General features: G+C 51.4%; 2 long non-coding RNA genes across 3 annotated transcripts; both read left to right on the top strand.

Annotated features, from left to right (window-relative positions):
- Positions 1–1,195: 1,195 nt before the first annotated feature.
- LOC140694752 (uncharacterized) lies at positions 1,196–4,066 on the top strand. Of its 2 annotated transcripts, XR_012070370.1 has the most exons (4): positions 1,196–1,464; positions 1,769–1,889; positions 2,155–2,353; positions 3,946–4,066. It is a non-coding gene; the product is annotated as an uncharacterized lncRNA (long non-coding RNA). The 2 variants fall into 2 exon arrangements; XR_012070369.1 differs by lacking the exon at positions 1,196–1,464 and having other exon boundaries at positions 1,641–1,889.
- A 414-nt stretch (positions 4,067–4,480) lies between these two features.
- LOC140694727 (uncharacterized) lies at positions 4,481–16,639 on the top strand. The gene is made up of 11 exons (XR_012070340.1): positions 4,481–4,655; positions 4,774–4,865; positions 8,089–8,175; positions 8,510–8,669; positions 9,764–9,851; positions 11,582–11,710; positions 12,054–12,186; positions 12,574–12,627; positions 12,904–13,098; positions 14,860–14,969; positions 16,365–16,639. It is a non-coding gene; the product is annotated as an uncharacterized lncRNA (long non-coding RNA).
- The last annotated feature ends 1,961 nt before the right edge of the window (positions 16,640–18,600 follow it).

Genomic DNA, 18,600 nt, shown 5'->3' with positions numbered 1-18,600 from the left:
TAGGAATTTGGAGTATAGGGTGGGGATGATGTGTGCCATTCCCTGTGGTCTCCCAAAGAACTCGCACCCCCAAGCAAAGGACCCTGCTCCCTCCACCCTTCACTGCATTCCCTGCCTTCCCCAGCACCACCGCCCCTGCCCCCGGAGTGTCCCATGACCTCTCCCCACACCAGGCACCGTCCCTGTTACAGGTACTTATCTCCTGGTGGTTCCAGCCCAAGGGTGGGGGCTGTATCTGACCAGTTAGGATGCCTGGAGCCTTTGTATGAAACCTCAGACTATAATGCAGGCGTGCACAGAGGCCCCTCAAACAGGATTCCCTGCATTCCCTCCCCACCACGCACCCACAGCGCAGCTGCCACACCAGGCCAAGCCTGCTGGAGGACCGCTGTTCCCTCTCCACCTGTCCCTGATCAAGAGTGCACCGCCCACACTGCTGGGTATTTAGTGGGCCTTAGAAGAGCAGCTGGTATTTTCATGGACAAATATTTGCTCTTTTGGGAAGAGTTGAGTGCAAAGGGATGTAGGGTATGCCTTTTCTGTTGTCCTGGAACTGGTGACTAGGATGCAAACTTAAGTCAAAGCAGTTTTTAGAGAGAGCCGCAATAGATCTTACCCAAAGATCACTGTTCCCCTACAAAGGCAACACCACCTAGCGGGTGGGGTCCTGGTCCCTCTTTCTGGAGGTTGGGCTTTGCACCCTCCAGCTGGGACAGAGCCCGAAACAGCTCTGAACACGCTCCAACAGGCTTTCCCAGCACAAACTGCCTTTATTTTGAATCTGGCTGAAGGAAGCAGCTGAGAAATCTGGGTAAATCTTCCTGGGTGTAACCATGCCTTTTGTGCTGAATGAAAGAGCGGCTCTCCACATGCTTACATCTTAGAACTGAATGTGTGTCGAAGCCTTCATGCATGTAGCATGTTGGGAACAGCGTTTCATGGTGAGGGGAACTCTATAACTTACATGTGTATGGGGAAGCCCTCACTCCAACAGGGTTTTCCTGCACAAACTGCCTTTATTTCGAAATTGGCTCTTGCTGAGAAATCTTGGTAAGTGTTCTTAAGTGTAGCCATGCCCATTATGCAGGATGAAAGAGCGGCTCTACACTTTTTCACATCTCAGAAATGAATGTGTGTTGAAGCCGTCATTCATGTAGCGTGTTGGGAACACAGAATTTAGTGGTGAGAACTATGTAAATTACATGTCTATGATGAAGCACTCTCTCGAGCCGGGTATTCCAGTGCATACTGCCTTTATTTCGAAACTGGCTTCTCAGAAGCCTGTGGTCTCCACTGCAGGTCTGTCTCCAAACCCAGGGCCAGCATGGTAACTCTGCTCCCCCTGTCTATTCTGGAAGTTCTAGGTGTCCTCCATGGCCCTTCCACCATTATGTTTTTGGAAAACCCCGCAGATGGAATGGGCCTGAGAACAGGAGAGCTGGATGCCAGAAGCCACTGCCCAGTGTGAGGCTCCTGGGAGGGGCATCTCCTCTCCGTGGGCTCTGATCTAACCTCCCCTCTCCTCCACCCCCACCCCTCTTCTCCTGCATTTCCTGATTGATCCCTGGATAATGGTCCATACCAGGAATGACCTGGGAGAGGTTTTATGAGTCTTTAAGTGGAAAAAAAAAAGAAATCTTTAGACAAGTTACTGAAAGTAACTTCCAGCTTTACCGGGAAAGACCTCATTCCAATGTTTAAGGCTAGTTGACAGGGTGTCAAATTGCTTAACCACTCACATCTGAGCAAGTGCTACCTCTCTCTCCAGCTCCCCGCAGCATCCACCTGTGGCAACTTGGCCAAAAGAAGGCAAGAAAGCTCTTTCCCCTCGCCAGCACCAGCGTGGCTTTGGAGTCAGTGGAGGCTGAGAGAAAGAGCCCCGCCCTGAGGTTTGAGGGGCCTCCAGCCACAGCCAGAGGAGCGGGGGTTTTCAGAGTGGCCCAGCAGGGAAACCAGGCAAGGCCACCTGGCCCAAGTCTTCCCTGCCCAGAGAGCCCCATGAACTACTTTGGGCCACACTCCCCGTTTGGGCCCCCTGCAAAAAGTTACCACGGGAGCCACACCTGAGAAGGCAGAAGGACAGCCCTTTAGCCTGGGGTCCCAGCAGGTGTGTCCTGTGAGACCTGTGGCCACATAAGTTCCTTGTCTCTCCAGGTCACTGAAGGGACTGTGCTGGGCATCTTGGTGGTCAGGGACATGGGAACACCTCTAAACTCTGAAGAAGGACAGAGAGACTCTTCCTGGAAGCAAGGATTCCAGGGAGACACCTTGCCCAGAACTGGGGGACTGTGTCCTGAGTAGACCCCTGGGAGGCAATGTGGGGCTGTGGGGTCCTCTTCTGAGAAGGGAGCAGGTGAGTTTTCCGGGGGTGGGGTCCTGCTTTGTCCAGACATGTCCTTGTGTAAGACTCATTTACAAACACCTCCAAGTCCACCTAGGGGTGGCCCCAGAGGTGGGGGTAGAGGAGGAGAGTGAAGGGTGCAGACTTAGGGCCCCCTGAGCCACCCAGGGAGCCAAGGGTCAGTGGGAACATCTTGGGAGTCTAGTGCAGGGGTGGAGGACGAGCACTAAGAACATGCCAAGTCATGCAATAAAGTGACCCATGACCACGAGACACAGGTGGCCGTACACCAAAAGAGGCAGATAGAAATTTAGACCCAGGATCTGAGAACCTTGAGAGGGGCTGGAGGGTCCCAGGAACCCTCAGGAACAGCTCTTCTAGGGGCACAGACATCCCAATACACACATTTCTCATGGAAGCTTTTTGGGGTGCAGAGTGAGTTACCAGGATCCTGAACTTAGTATGGAATCCCACCCCCTTGTTCATCACGGTACCTGGCAATAAATTGCTGTCATTTGTCCCTGGACATGCACAGGGGAGCTGACTGCTGTGGGGGTCACTGCAGGACTAGAATCTTCTGGTGTCTGCTCTGTGACCACAGAAACCCAGGGGGATTTCTCAACGGGAGAACCTGGAGACCATGCCTGCAAGGACCACCCTCATGGGATGGCCAAGGAGCTCGTGGTACCCAGGTCACCAAGTGACGAAGTTGTGAGGTTGCCTGGGGTATCCTGGGGGCATGTAGATTTCTGAGGTCAGCACGTGGGCCCAGCACTGCTGGATGGTCTGCACAAAGAGGGGCCTGCCCTCCTGATGATGGCTCTTAACACCTGCAGGGAAACTGCTCCCAGGGCTCCTGGAGGTCCACATTGAGAGTGTCCTGCCAGCCTTGTGGGGTCACCTTCCCCTGATGCAGAAGCAGACCTCTCTCCCTTGAGGCCCAGGGGACACCTGGCTCAGGTGCCACCTGTGTGCCCTGGACACGCAGAGCCCCAGAGCTCTGGCACAGCCTGGGGTGTGGTGGTGTCCGGGCAAGAAAGGCCCTGGGAAGGGGGTCATTCAAGGGCAGAGGCCACTCTGCAGGGATGCTGGACCTGGCAGCAATGCACTGCTTCAGTACTCCCTTGGGTTGGGTCTCCAACCTGTGGGATGGAAGGGCCACTCCTTCCTGCGGTGCAGTCGGGGGAACTAGATCCATCGTCAAGGTCAGCCCTGAAAATGGAGGCTGCGCTACCTCCATTCCTGGAAAGAAAATCAGTCCCCTCCAGTCCAGGTGATTCAGAAAGTCATTCAGCAATGTTCGGGGCCCCCACTTTAGGCTTTGAATTAGAGCTGAGCAGCTTAGGAGGCCAGATCCCTGTCCGTGGCTCCAGGAGCAGGCTTTCTGCTGGGGGACAGGATCCTCACAAACACCTGTGTCTTTGTGGGACACTCCCCTCTGACAAGCTGGGAGGCAGGGTGCAGTTGTGGGAAATCGTGTTTACATGAGCAGAGGGCCACCATGTGGTGGGGGCACAGGAGACTGTGAGAATGAGACCCACAGCCTTTCTGGAATCAAAAAACTGGCAAATGTGAAAAAGTGCATAATTTGTTTTATTGAACAGGCTGCTTATGTACGTTTGGAGGACCAGGTTCAAGGACTCAGCATCCCTCCAGGACAATAGCCTCAAGAGAAGAACAGACAGAGCAGGAGGAGATCTGGGGTTTCTCCCAGGAATGAGGAGGAACAGGGATTTCTGCAGATTTGCAAGGAGTCCCCGACCACTGAGCATGGGGTTACAGCCCCACGAGCCCCTGTCATGTTTGGCTTGGGCTCTGGTTCTGGCCTGCTCATGTATTCTTCCAGCAGAGTTCCAGAAACTCAGAGGGTGGAATTAGAGGGGCTGCGTTTGGAACCTAGTGAGGAGTTGGAGGGTCCTTTATATTGAGTCCCTTCATCCTAATCACCGTAGCTGAAGCCCAACACCCCCCAGGCCCCCATGGTTGCCGTGGAGGGAGAACAAGCCTGGCAGGCGACCTAGGGGTCCCACTACTGTGTCCTTCCCTTGTCTTCATTCCCTTTCACCCCGGAAGGTGTGATTGTCTCGTGTCATGGTGGCCTCCACAATGTCCCTCCCAGTAATCTCTCTTCTCCATCAGGTGGGGTTCCCAACCCCGCTCAGCCTTCTCTGCATGGATGCTGAAGGACCAGGCCCACCTGAAGTTCTGAGCTCGAGCACTAAGGTGGAAACAAAGAAACCAATGGAAAAAAGAAGCGAGTGATTGTGGCAAAGCTCCCCACCACAGAGAAGCTGCCCTGAGTGGAAGGGAGAGTGTGGGCATGCCCGTTTGTTTCCTATCTCCCAGTGCTCTTAGCTTTCTTATTGCCTACCTGCATGGTTACAACAAAATGATCTGCAAAACTGAAAATATTTACTCTCTCGCTTTTACAGAAAAGGCTGGCCAGCCTCTGGTCCGGTACCAGGCAAGAGATTGGAGTTCCTTTCCAGTTTGGAAACATCTTGGCAGGCCCAGGTTTGCAAAGGTCTTTAAGAGTAGTTACGGAGTTTTGCTTTTAAACTTTTTTACGGCTGTATATACTTGTGAGATGTGGTTGTGATGTATAATTCTGAGTCGGGATTTTCTCAAACTGTTTCTCACTTCTTATACCAGACATTCCTAAATTCCAAGTGGAACTGCATATTAAGGAAGCCATGGAATTTAGCAAAAGGATACAGATCTCATTTCCTTTTAAGCATCGATGTACCTCCATCATGGCAGTATTTGTTATGTGTTATTGATAGGGGAACTGAGTAGTAAACAGATTAATAGAAAATAGGGGATTTTAGGTACACATGTTCATCTTTTCAACATTGTTTGTAATATTTGCAGTTTAAGATGACCATTCCTGAGAAACAGGCAGCCTCTTAGAATGAAATAGCATTTCCTCTGAACCATAATTAATTTTTATTTTGTAGACAGCAGGAAGGGTAATAACACGTCACACATTTGGGGACGTCAAAGAGAAAATGTAACTTTCTGGGAGCGCACTCCCCCGCCCCCCCTGCCCTTTTTACTGTCCCATTCTCCCTGGAAGGCTCTTTCTTATCTTCTGCTCATGGCTCCAGTAACTCTTTCTTCCTCCTTGTTCCTCAGCTGGTAAGGTTAGTTTTCTACTTTGAACAAGCAAACAAGCCAACAGAAGAGAAATTTCACAAGCAACTCCCAGCACATCCGCTCGCCTTCTGATGTCTGTGACCTCACTCTCTGTGCCCCACCGCTTATTAAAAGTGGCATCGAAAGCCAGTTCCTCCAAAAGTCCCCGAGGCCCCATCCCTCCCATCTTCTCTGGGTTGTCACTCCCAAAACCATCCTCTCTTTCACTGCCTCATCTATTTTGTTCTCCTGCTAGTTGGCACCATCAGTATATAAACGTCCATCCTCTTAAACCAACAGCACTCCTTGACCCTAATTCACCCCCACCAATTGCCACCCTGTGTCTTTGCAGCAAATCTTTAAGGAGTTGTTTAAACTCACTGTCTGCATCTTCTCTTGAGCCATCCCCTTTTACACCCATTCTGGCTTTTCGCCTGATCCCTCGCTCTATGGAAACTGCCCTGTCAAGGCCATCAGTGACCCCATGTTGCTAAATATAGTGGTCAATTTTGACTCCTCATCATGCTTGGCCCCTCGGCAGCATTTGACCCAGCTCTTCCATCCCTCCTACCCCGTGTTCCTGCTTCACTCAACCTCCAGCCCATCTCTCTGTCTGTTTCTGCTTTTGGCCTGCTGGCTGGTCCTTTGCCAATGTCTCCTGTTTTTTCCAAACATATACTGTGGGTGTTCCCCAGGGTGGGTTCCTGGGCCTCTCCTCTCTCTCTCTGCTATTCCTTTGGTGGAAGCAACCCAGCCTTGGAAATTGGCATGCCATCAATTTCTCGATTTCTCCAAAATTCCCTGATTTCCCCTTTCCATCTGAGCCTTTATCCCTGAGACTCACATCACATTCTTTTCCTTTCATTCATCTTGCTTTCACATTCATACATATGTTCTACTATGAAATTACTTTTCCAAATTTTGAATCAGTACATATATATCATGTAAAATGCTCAAATATGTATTATTCCCACTAAGATGCTAATTCTACCTTAGAACATTTCTGCACTTCTGTATTTATGTGAATAAAGCGAATAGTATTTCTACAAGCCTCATAGTTAAACACTGTTAGTTTGGGGCTATTATGTAACATGAAATAATGGTACATCAACATAGTCGTTTTTCATTTATTTTTATGTAACACCGAGATGAGGTTTTTGCCCTGAAGACTGGTTTTATTGAAATTTTACCTACGTTACGGACAGTCAGTTTATGTGAAAGCCCTCATTTCTCCCCTTTTTGATATATGCTCCATTTGGCTATATATAACATATAACTTGGCATGAAACAAAATTCCCAAATCATTCACATAATACAATTAATATGTTTAATTATATTTTTTAAATGTTAAAAAGAAAAAGAAAACAGATTCCTCTACCTATTAGGCACTTCTGTGGCAATATGTAACACACCCCTTAACCATGACATTGAAGAACTGAGCTGATACCAGCCCCTTTCCACCTGCTCAGCCCCACCTTTTCCCATCCCCTTTCCCATCCGGAGAGGACATCCCTCCCATTGTCCAGGCCCAGATGTTGGAACCATGTCCTTTCTCTCTCTTTCTTTTACACTCACAGACAGCAAATCCAGCTTGTTAGAAAATTCTGGATATTCTGTCTTAATTAAATACCTGCTCTCTGCTCCCCGCCCTCCTAAGAGCCACCTTCAGCCTTTCCTGGATACCAATAGCCTTCTGTTTCCATCTTTGCTTTCCTGCAATCTCTCATCCACACAGAGTCAGAGGGAGCTTGTAAAAACATACATTGGGGGTGGTGGGTGTTGCTCAGTGGTAGGGCGCATGCTTAGCATGCTTGAGATCCTGGGTTCAATCACCAGCACATTCATTAAAATAAATAAATTACTTCCCCCCAAAAAACACAAACACAAAAGCATAAGTTGGACTACATCACCCCTCCCCTCAAAACTCACTAAACGGGTCACCATGTCATTAGGAGCCAAAGTCGTCACAAAGGCCTCAGGACCCGGCGTGCTCTGCCTCTCTGCCCACACTCTCCCCCTCACTCTGGGGGCCTCTGGCTCCGGCTCTTCCTTCTTCCTCCGGATCTATTCTGCTTCAAGTTCATTACTCCGTGAGATCTGCCAGGATTGCCTTATTCTCTCCTGCCTGCCTCCCACCCCACCGCCATCACCCGAGTTTGCTCATATCACTCTTTTTTAAAAATTTATCCAAACTCTTGCTACCCCAACATGCTGCCTGTTTCCTCTGCTAAAATTCTGAGCCCCCAGTGATGGGGAGTCATGTCTATTTTGTTGACTGATAAAGCCCGAGAGCCTTGGGAACGGTCTAGTTAGGAGATTCCCGTATGTAGTAGGAGCTTATACACATTTGCTGAATGAATGTAGATGCCCTGGTCCAATCCGATGGAGCACTTCTGTGACGTGCTCAAAGAATAACTCTCCTTTCCACCTGAGAGGGGGTGACAACTTCCCTGGTGATTAAAGGCAAGAATTTTTTGCTTTATGCTGTTAACCTTAGGCGGGGAGACTGGGGGATCTTCATATATATTTTTAAATTTGGTTCACTCTGCAGTTGGTCTTTGGTCTCTGTATAATTTTGAGAAACTCTTTATGAGTGATCATTCTTTGATCAGATTGAACAGGTTCCAGGGGGAAGGACCAAGCCTGTCCCATCAGCCATTCTATGTGTCTTGTCCTGGGACCCAGTGGATGCTCAGCATGTAAGTGAACCGACAGGAGTGAGTGAAGAGATGGGAGCATCTCATTATTGTGGCGGATCTCTGTCCAATGCCTTGAGATTTGGGGAAGGGTTTACGAGTGCAGAAGGGAGAGGTCAGGTCCTCTGTGCTTTTCCTGAGTGCCCTGGCCTTACCCATTCCCCCAGCCCCCTCTGGGCAGCCAAGCCAAGGAGCTGGGCCACCAGGGGTTGTGCTGATCAATAATCCACCTTCACCCCAATTCCGGGGGTAGGTACACATGGTTGTAGACACTGGAGTCAGGTCCTTGGAGGAATTCCTCACCGAACTATGTTTTGGACCTTTTATTTTTCTCTAGAACCTCCAGCTGAAGAAGATTGTTTTAGACACATGAAAGTTGAGGACACCTTCTGTCCCCTCGCAACCCAGGCGGGGCTGGGAGTCTGCTGTTTCTATAGCCGGTGGGCTCGTGTTGATTTGGGCATCCCTGTGCCTGAATTCCTGCAGTACACTCGGTGGTAAGGTTGGGGGTGCCTGGCAGGGAGGGAAGCGGGTTGGGAGACTGTACAGCTGGGCTGATGTTAAGCTGGGGTGAGCGGGAGCTTGCTGATGCATGGCATCTCGGGGCAGGGAACTCTCCACACTCAAGAGGGGTTCCCACTCCCGCAGGGTCCCTTTGATCAGGGTGCTGGGCTGTCAGGGGACCACAGGGGTCCCAGTGAGGATTAGGGTGCCTTCAGGCAATGGGAAGTGTGGGGTCCAGTGGCAATTGAATTAACTGTGCCCCCAAACCCAGCCCCCACCTCTTTCAGCCTGTTTCCTAATCTGCAAAACTGGAATGTTATTAAACATCTCACGGGGTCATTGATGGGCTGGGACAGACTAGACAGTCAGGAGCTGGAATTCCTCTGTCCCCTGATTGTTTGCCTTCTTTCTGACTATTTGCTCTCACAAGCTCAGTCTCTCTGTCTCTCGCTCTTTCACTTCTAAGTGTCTCTCATGCTCTGGTTTCATTTGATTTCCAACCACCGCCCCTCCCCTCCGCCAAACTCCAGATGAGTGAACTTGATTTCTATGTGTCAGTTCCAAATTCCCAGGAAAGATGCTCTGTCACCGTCTGGATCTGCTGTCCAACCCATGAGTTGTGGCCAGAGGAGCGAGTCCTTCTGGGACCAGCAGAGGGTCTCTGCCGAGCCCCCAGCCACCACTGTGGGAGCACATAGCTCTCCGTGGAGGAAGTACTGGCTGTGACCTTGTGTCACTAAGTGTGAATTTATGTCTTCTCTTGAACCACCTTCATCCTCCTAAACAAAGATGAAAATTAAACACTCCCGGGATTTGTGTCATGGAACACTCAGGGTGGGGGCTAATGGGGCTGGAATTTCTGCTGTATTTAAGGGGCTACACTGAATCCCCAACGAGAGCCTACAAAGGGAACAGCACCGGCCCCACCCGGCACTTAGGGCGCTGAGTCTGCGTGACGGTGAGCCAGGCTTCTGACCACAGCTCAGGGGTCTGGTCTGACCAATTAGCCTTTGAAACCAACCAGCTTTGGATTCCTCAATCCCACCCTGAGGTTTTACCTGAACCATCAGCTTCTGTATCTCTGAAGACAGATGCTGAGGACCCTTCACGTAAGCCGTTCGCACAGCCCTGTTCAGGCCTTTGTGCTGCACGGTCTGCCCGGCGAGCTGACCGAGGTTGGTATTTTACTGATGTTAGAAGTAGTCTGGTTTCCCGATGTACTGTTTCACTGAACAAGCAACAGAAGCCACTTCTCGCTGATAAAAGCAGAAAAGGGGCATAATGAAAAGATACTGGGAGGGTGTGTGGAGTGGCCAGGACCGGAGCCAACCCAGGAGCTGTAGGAGGTGTTAGGGAGCCCCAGGCACCAGGCTGGGAGGGGTGCTACCGGGCCCCCTGCCACCCCAGAAGGGACCCCCCTCCACCCGACCCTCCACCTCACTCACTGCAGGTTCATGTCCCGGCAGGGCCAGGTCACACTGAAGCCACCAGCACACACCTCAGTTGGGGAGCTGGCCCCGTCTGAGCTGCGGGCGTGCCTGGTGTGGGGAGAGGCCCAGTTAGAGGAAGGCAGTTCCCCTACTGTTCCGAGTTAAGGTGCAAGTCAGTGCCCATCACTCAGGAGAGCCAGGCTGGACGGACCTCATTGTGGTGACTAGGCTGTCTGAGTTCACTTATTACTTTCTACGTTTGAAGGCCCTGGAGGGAGAAAAAGTGAAGGTTCTAGTACTTATTTTGTGTTTCCTACGTACCAGGTGTGGTAAACAAGCCACTTCAGACAAGGCCCGGAGCAACCACGTAAATAGGCCATGGAGCAAGTCGTGCAGTCAGGCCTCTGTGGTCCCGAAACCCGTGTCCCCATCGGCTCCATAGTTACCAGTGGAAACTAGGGGGATTTATAGGACTGTGTGCTCCTGTGAGGGCTGGGATATGTGTGTTTAAGTCCACATCTTCAGAAACTCGGCTAGAACCACAGCCACTGATTGCACGGTGGCAGAGGAAGGGAGGATTCCAGCCTCTGGTCCAGCTCGTGTGGAGCTCAGAAGTTCTTCCTCCTGTCCTGAAAATAACACCAAATCTGAGGGAGCTGCAAACCCACTGCTCTTCTTAGATCCCAGAAGACTGAGGGGGAAAGCTGTTTCCAACCCAGAGAGGTTGCAAAGGGAACAGCGGGCAGGCTTGGAGAGTCACAGCTCCCAAGGCAGAACCTGCTTTTGTAAGAACCCCGGGGGCAGGCAGATTTAACAGGTCCCTGAGGCCAGCAGGAGGCTCAGTGTGGGGAAATCAGAGTGTGACAACTCCAGGGGGCCAGTCAGAGGGGCCCCATGCTCTTTTTCATGTATTTTACATCCAGGACCGTGTCCTGTTCTCAGAATGAAGGTCAGAGGATAACTCCTCATGCTTCCTGCCTGGAGAGGAGAAAATAACTGTATTGAAATACACCCAGAACATTCTGTTTCATTGGGGGAAGTTGTTTTTTGTTTGTTTTTTTAATGAGAAATTATTTTACCAGAGCCTAACCAACCTGGGAGAAGGGAAATCCCTTCTGTGTCACCCAAATTGGGGTGGGGGGAAAGAGACACACTTGCGGAGGTCACAGCTCAGGGCACAGGCTCAATGAGAACTAATCACAGGACTGCAGATGCCCTGCTCTGTCCCGCTCCCCCAACACCTTACCTCCATGTCAGTAGGGCCCGTGTGTAATAACAGGAATAATACTAACAGAAGTAAATGTCTCAGGAGTGTCTAGGGAAAACCCAAAGACAGCGGGGAGATGAAAACAAGGACACACAGGCTGTTTTAGCCTCTCACACCAATAGCTGTAGCAAACTACACACAGCCCAGCCCCAGTAGATAAACAGACAACCTCACAGAAGAAATTATTTATTTTGGTTCTCTTACCCAGTGCATTCCATGGTGCATCCTCACCTAGAATTGAGTGGAAGCAAGTCCATCTCAGAAGGGACATAACTGAAGAGGGATGGCTTCCCAGACTCTGAGGGGCAGAGAGAGCACCAGCCTGGTTTAGAGAAAGGTGAGGGGTGGGGTAGGGTGTGGGCTGCCTTCTTCCCCATATAAGGAACCTTCCTGAGGCCAGCACAGTAGGAGGGAGGGCCATGGGGTGGAAGCAGCCAGACTTCATCCTGAGAACTGTTGGGATGCCTCAAAGGGACCATTCAGGTGCCCAAACTGGGCCCTGATTGAGGGAGCCAGTCGGTCTGACTCAGAGCCCAGGACTGAGGTGGGCTCACAGCAGGCCGGTATTACTTGGCCGGATCCATTTCACTTCTCCGAAGCCCTGTGTAAAACATGAAGCGTGGACGGCCTGGTGAGCACAGCTCTGCCCTCAAGACCGGTTTCAACTCCTCTCTTCCCAGAGAACAGCATCTCTGAACCCGTCCTGGGTGACCTCACAGAGATCACCCTAGTGGCCCAGGCTAGTGACCGGGAACATGTACCTTCCTGCAGGCAACCCCTGACGTCCACTGATGCATCATATACTGGCAAAGAGTGAGTCACTGTGCATTGGTCTAACAGCAGAGACTCTGCCAAAGGCCCAAGAGGTGGTGTGTGGGACATGCAGGGGTGCAGGAGTGTAAGCAGCACAAAAGTGTAACTGGTGACAGGGGTGCAGGGGCTGTGGAGGGCGCAGGCATTTCAGGGGATGTGGGGGTGGAGGGATGCAGAATTGCAGAGAGTAGCAGGGGTGCAGAGGTGCAGGGAGTGTAGGGATGCAGGGAGGTGCTCAGGGACCTGGCCAGGATAAGAAGGCAAGTGCACATCCTTGCAGTCAGCCTGACCCCGGTAGGCTATTGCAATGCTTTTGGGCGGCGGCGGCGGCGGTGGCGGTTGGGAGGCTGCCCGGGCAAGCCGATCGATTTCTTCTCTTCCCTGCAGCCTGGCCTGGGGTGGGGCTTGGCCGCCGGAGATTCGCCAGATGTTGCACTCCAGGTAAGCTTGCTCCTGGGAGGTGGGGCGGTTAGGTCAGAGGGCGGTGGCAGCGGCAGAGGGGCGGAGCGGGTCTACCCCTGGTGAACGGGTGGAATAGCTGCCTTGTCCCGGCTGCTGGGCCTGGTAGCGGCCTCTTCTTCCCCAGGTCGCCGGACACTCCTGTCCCACTCAGCTAGCTGAGTGCGGAGTGGGGGCGGGGCCGTTAAGGTGCGGGACCCACGGGGGGAGGGAGGCTGCCGCGGGGGAGCCGATCAATTCGCTCCGCTCTCCCCGGAGGCGGAGCCAGGGGCGGCTTCTGCTGCCCTAGAGGCGGGACGCGGGTCTCCAGATGAACTTGCTCCTGGGAGGCGGCGGCGGAGGCGGCAGGGGCAGGGGATGTGTTCCAGGGAGTTGCTCCATTTCTTCTCTCCCCCACGGCCTGGCTTGGGGGCGACGTCTGCCGCCGGAGATTTGCCTGAGGTCCGACTCCAGGTGAGCTTGCTCCTGGGAGATGGGTGCGGTGCGGTCAGGGGGCTGGTAAGGTGGTGGCTGCAGGCATAGGGAGGCTGCCCCGGAGGAGATTGTGGATTAGCTCCATGTCTGCACCGCGTGGCCTGAAGGCGGCCTCTGCTGCTCCAGGTCCCGGGACACCCCTGTCCCACTTTGCCTGCTGGGGGCGGGAGGCAGGGTAGTCAGGGTGCAGGGGTGGCGGTGGTCGGGGGCCTGCAGCGGGGGAGCGGCCCATTTGCTCCCATCTTCCCCGCGTCTTGTCCTGGGGGCGGTCGCTGTTGCCCTGTGTTATGAGACGCGTGTATCCTAGTCGGCCTGACCCCGGGAGTTGGACTTGGTACTTTGGGGGGGGTGGCAGCAGCAGCAGGTTTTCCCATGGAACTTGTCCATTTGCTCCCACTTCCCCCCATGGTTTGCCCTGGGGGCGGTCCCTGTTGTCCCAAGTTCGTCGGACGTCCATCTCCAGGTCAGCCTGCTCCCTAGAGAAGGCCACTGTGAGGTCATGGGCAAGAGTGGTGGCTGCTGCGGGGGTAGGGGCTGCCTTGGGGAGCTGGTGGATTGGCTCCCGTCTCCCCGATGGCCTGGTGTGGGAGTGGCCTCTCCTGCCCCAGGTCACCAGACGCACCTGTCCCACTCAGCCTGCTGGGGGAGGGGCGCCCTGGGCGGTGCCTTTAAGGTGCGGGGGTGGCGATGGCGGGGGTAGAAGACCTGCAGCGCGGAGCCTGTCAATTTGCTCTCCTCTTCCCCGTGACCTATCCGCGTCCTCTGCTGCCCAAGAAGCCGGATGCCCGTCTCCAGGTCAGCTTGCTCCTGGGAGACGGGCCCGATGTGGTCGAGGGGCAGGCAGTTGCGACGGCCGGCTGCCCCGCCTAATGGGGCCACTTCTTCTCCTCTCCCCTGACCTGGCCTGGGGACGTCCTCTCTGGCGCAAGATTCGCCTGACACCCCACACCTGGTCTGATTGCTCCTGGAAGGTGGGCGCGGTGAGATCAGGAGGTGGAGAGGACAGGGGCTGCCCCTGGAGAGCTGGAGGATAAGCTCCAATCTCTCTGCAGGCCTGACGTGGGGGCGGCCTCTGCTGCCCCTCGTTCCCAGGTCACACTTCTTCGGGTCATATTTCCCTGGGGTTGCGGTAGGGTGCGGGGGCGTCGGGGTGTTGGCGGGGGTATGGAGCCTGCCGCTCGGGAGCTGGGGGTTTAGCTCCCATCTTTTCCGCAGATTGGCCTGAGGGCAGCCTCTGTTGCTCCAGGTCGCAAAGCAATTTCTCTGACAGCTTAGCCACCGGAGGTGGGCAGGATGGGCTGAGAGGGCTGAGGCAGCCGCCAAGGCAGCGACGGAGGGGGCTGTCCCTGGCCAGCTGGTCAATTTGTTCCCATCTCAACCTTTGCTGCCGCAGTTTCGCAGAACGCCCTTCTCCAGTTTATTCTTCTCCAGGGAGGTGGGCGCAGTGCATGCAGCCCGAGGTCTGGGCTCTCCCTTGGGAGGGGCAGAACTCTCTTGTTCTCCTTTGTCTTTATTCTTCAGCGAAGTGGTTACTGGACGCAATTCTTAATTCTGAGAAAGTGTAGCCTGTGTTATGGAAGAGCTGCTGGACAGTGAGGTTTCTGGGTGGATTTTCACATCAGCTGATGCCCCAGGCAGGCAGGAAAGCTATTACTCAGAGCTTCTTAGTCTGGGGTTGGGGATGGCCCCGCCATCCTCACCATGCTTTTTAAAAATGTGTTACTTCCCTCTTTTTCCTAGGTGACATTTTAGGTTATTGGGTCTCAGATTGCTGACACACTCATCCCTGTTCTCAGACATCTTTTAAACTTGGGTGAAGTGATAAGTAGGGGAAGATGATTTACTGAAAGGTAAGAATACTTAAATTCGCATTAAAGCTACATTCTGTCAAGCTTTCTAAAATGATTTTCCTCTGATTCTAAATCCACGACCTAGTGAATGTTGTACTCCTGTGTAAATTATTGATCTTCACATCACATTTGTTGAGTGGTCAACGAGATTTGTTAATTAGATTATTCCTGAAAGGAAAAGTTCAGGCTTTTCAGAATTCCTTGTCTGATGTCACCCAGGCAGTCACAGTAGAAGACAGAGCTGATATAAAAATCCCTCAGCTGCCTGAACTGCAAAGCTTCTGGGATTACTGATCCCTGAAATGCAGGTGACTCTTGATGATAATCTGGGGGATGGTTTAAATGATCAGATTCTTCCAGTCCTATAAATGGGTTCCGTGGCCCCAGCCCCGGGAGAACTGGACATAAGGGCCATATCGTGTGTGGTGGGATGGGAAGGCAAGGTGTAAGAGCTGGAAACACTGAGATTCCACACTCGCTAAACACAGACTCCAGAGCCTAATTGTTGTCAGGTTCTGTTCTGGATTTGAGAGTGTGTTCATACATGATTCTTGCCCTTCTGGAGTCACTGCCTGGGTGGAAGTAACCTTTACATAGATCTGTGGAGGATGACATTTAAGTAGATGGGCTGTTATGGTTCTCAATGTGCCCAGGCTTGCTCTTCCAGGCACTCGTGGGACTAACGCGAGTCATGTTATTCACTCATTCACTGATTTATTACCCTTGAATTGATCACTCGTCCCACAGTAAGTGAAACAAGGTAACAGGAAGCTGAGTTTTGTCCCCTCTCCTATCACTGATTGTTTTTCAGTCGGGCGCCCTGCGTATGCATTGTGAAACGGTGGTATTTCGTGCCCAATGGGGCAGCACTGTCAGTTCTGAGAATCAGGGGAGACACATGGGTAGGACAGCACCCTGACACACATGGCACCCCCCATCCCGTGAGACAGAATTGTCGATGCTCAGGTGACCCGATGTAGACTGCGGTGCTAAACCTGAGCATGTTTAGTTATCCTGGTGGCTATGAAAATACAGACTACCAGTCGCTACCTCTGGAGACTCTGAGGGTGTGCACCCCAGGATTCTGCATTTTAAGAAGCACTTTAACGAATCCTGATGAAGAGATCTGAGTGTCCCACGGAGAAACACTGGTGTGCGAGGCACCAATATTGAGGATTCTCAGGGAACGATGTCTTTTTAGGATGGTCCATGAGCCCTCACTTTAGACTTTTGCCTTGGGTTTAATTGTATGTGTTCAGAAGTGATGTCTTTCAATTCCAGTGCATGTCAGCATGCTCTGTGCAGGGATTTACCCTCAGTAGATGGCAAAAACTATGATTCTTCAGGTCACCGCGCTACACTGTGAACGATATTTTATTTTGGTTTTCTTTGTAGCAATGCAGAGTCTCCCGAGAAGAGATTTAGACTCAACAGCTTTGTGTCAGACTTTGGAAGACCGCTGCTGCCCAAGGTGTTCTCTGGCAGTGCAATGACGAATCTAGGTCCCTCTTTCACTGCTACATCAATGAAGTGGACCACTTGGACAAGGCCAAAGCTGGTATCCCTACCATAGCCCTTTACAGTGTTATTCGGCTCCAGGAAGCCATCAGATGCAGCAGGTGGCCAGAGGAGGAGCCGAACAGACTCATGAAATGTGACATCCCCAACTTTATCAACACGGACCAGAACTCTGCCTTTGTGGAAGATGATTTCCTGATTTTGTAACTACCGATTGTTCTAGAAAATAAGCCAGTTGCCCAGAACTCACACAAAGACTTGAATTGAGAAACGTGCTTTCTCAGGTATCTTTCTGAAGATGTGAAGTCTGTCTTTGTATGGAAGGACGTCCCCTTTCACAAAACTGAATGTGTTTGTGTCTGAGAGAGGGAAATGGAGACAGAAAGACGAAGAAGCAGAAGAGAGCCCCCTCAGAAGAGATCTAGTTAAGGTGAGTTTTTGTGCCTTTAAAAAACATTTGGGGTTTTAGGGGGAACAAAGTATTTACACTGTCTTATTCTCCTCATTGGAAACCTTGGCCCCGTCGTCAGAGTCAGCGGCCTTGAACGGGGGTTGCACGCTGCGTTTCATCTGGCACAGCCACTTCCACGCTCTGCCTTTAGCACGTTGCTTTGCCTGTCAGGGTTGCCACCCTTTTAACTGTAAGGTGAGGAGTCTGGAGTAGATGATCCACCCCAGCTCTGCTGTTTTGCAAATTTCTGATTTCGTATTCGGATGAGTCTGGGATACACCCAGAGCAGTATAAACCAGGCCCTACCTCCTGCCTATTGCTGGGGCATCCCTCAGGTCTGTGCCTTCTACTCAACCCTTTACTGAGCCCAGCTTTTGTCAGGAGCCCAAGTGCCTACCGGGATGGCAGGGGACTTGTCTTTCGTGGTCACGGTGGCCAAGAATTCTATTGGTGTGCTGAAACAACTCTTCTGAGATCCTCCACCCACCCCTGCTCAAACCTAATGACAGCACTACGGTTCCTTTCCTAGGAGGAGGATCAATCCATGGTGCATTTGATGACAATCCTGTCCCCAGGGATGCACGGAAGTTTATCAGCTGATTGAGGGGAGGTGCCTCTGTGTCCCTGTATCTCTGTCTGCTCACAGTTCGCTGCCACCGGCTACTGAACAAGAAAAGTGCTATTCACCATGTTGTGTGTTTTCCAAATGTGTAGGTGATGGTCTTGTGGCTCGTGCGTGGGCTTTGATTTGGGATGGTGAAGGGCTTATAAATACCTCATCAACATGTATTCGAGGTGGCCTGGTGCCACACAGATTTGATTCATGAAGGCATCAAGCCTGCACACTGGTTTGGAAACAACTTGGTTTTGATCAGTTCCACTGCATGCATGACTCGCTGCTAATCTCTGGGTGGTTTTTTCATTTCAGATTTATTCACCCCATGTCTTGCTTAAGCTGAAAAATACATTTATTTCACCAGAATATTCTCTGATTCTTTGTTTACACACATCCAGTTTTTTTAATTCCTTTAAAAATGATTCTGTGTTTATAATGCCTCCTAATTTCTATCATCTCTATGTTGCCAGTGGCCTGAGACATGCACCAGATTTGATGCCGGAACAGTTCCACCAAAAGAAATCCCTTTGCCGTAATATCTTTTGAGGAAAATATTATTCTTTAAGGCTCTAACAGTAAATCGTAGAAGAAAGCATGGAACATTTCTTGTAGTTAATACATGTTCATGCGAAAAGAAATGATATTTTCATTAAACAATGTTGATTTTAATAACTTTTACAAATGTGAACATTATTATTCATAATTTAAGTAACCAGATAAAACCAGTTATTTATTATGAAGATTGAAAACTATTTACATGGTCTCTTAATTAGAAGTAGCTTTATTAGAAGACTGAAGGGTATTTAAAAGATGGAAAAATACCCATGATGACACCATCATTTTTATTAACTAAATATCAAGAACTGTGCAGGGATAAGATTTAACCCTCTGCAAACTGCCAAGTTAGCATGAGGTAGTTTGTGGATGCTGCCAGAGGACAGGACACTCCCCCAGGATCAGAGACAAAGGACTCCCTGCCAGCACAGCAGGCAGCCTGTGGTTCAAGTTCATATTGGTTCCTGAGTTCCTTTCCTATTGCTGTTGTA

The sequence above is a fragment of the Vicugna pacos genome, unplaced genomic scaffold (genome assembly GCF_048564905.1).
Source record: "Vicugna pacos unplaced genomic scaffold, VicPac4 scaffold_103, whole genome shotgun sequence".
In the NCBI taxonomy this organism is placed as follows: domain Eukaryota; kingdom Metazoa; phylum Chordata; class Mammalia; order Artiodactyla; family Camelidae; genus Vicugna; species Vicugna pacos.
The sequence above is the reverse complement of the archived record's forward strand: the minus strand, read 5'-3'. Positions and strand labels throughout refer to the sequence as shown.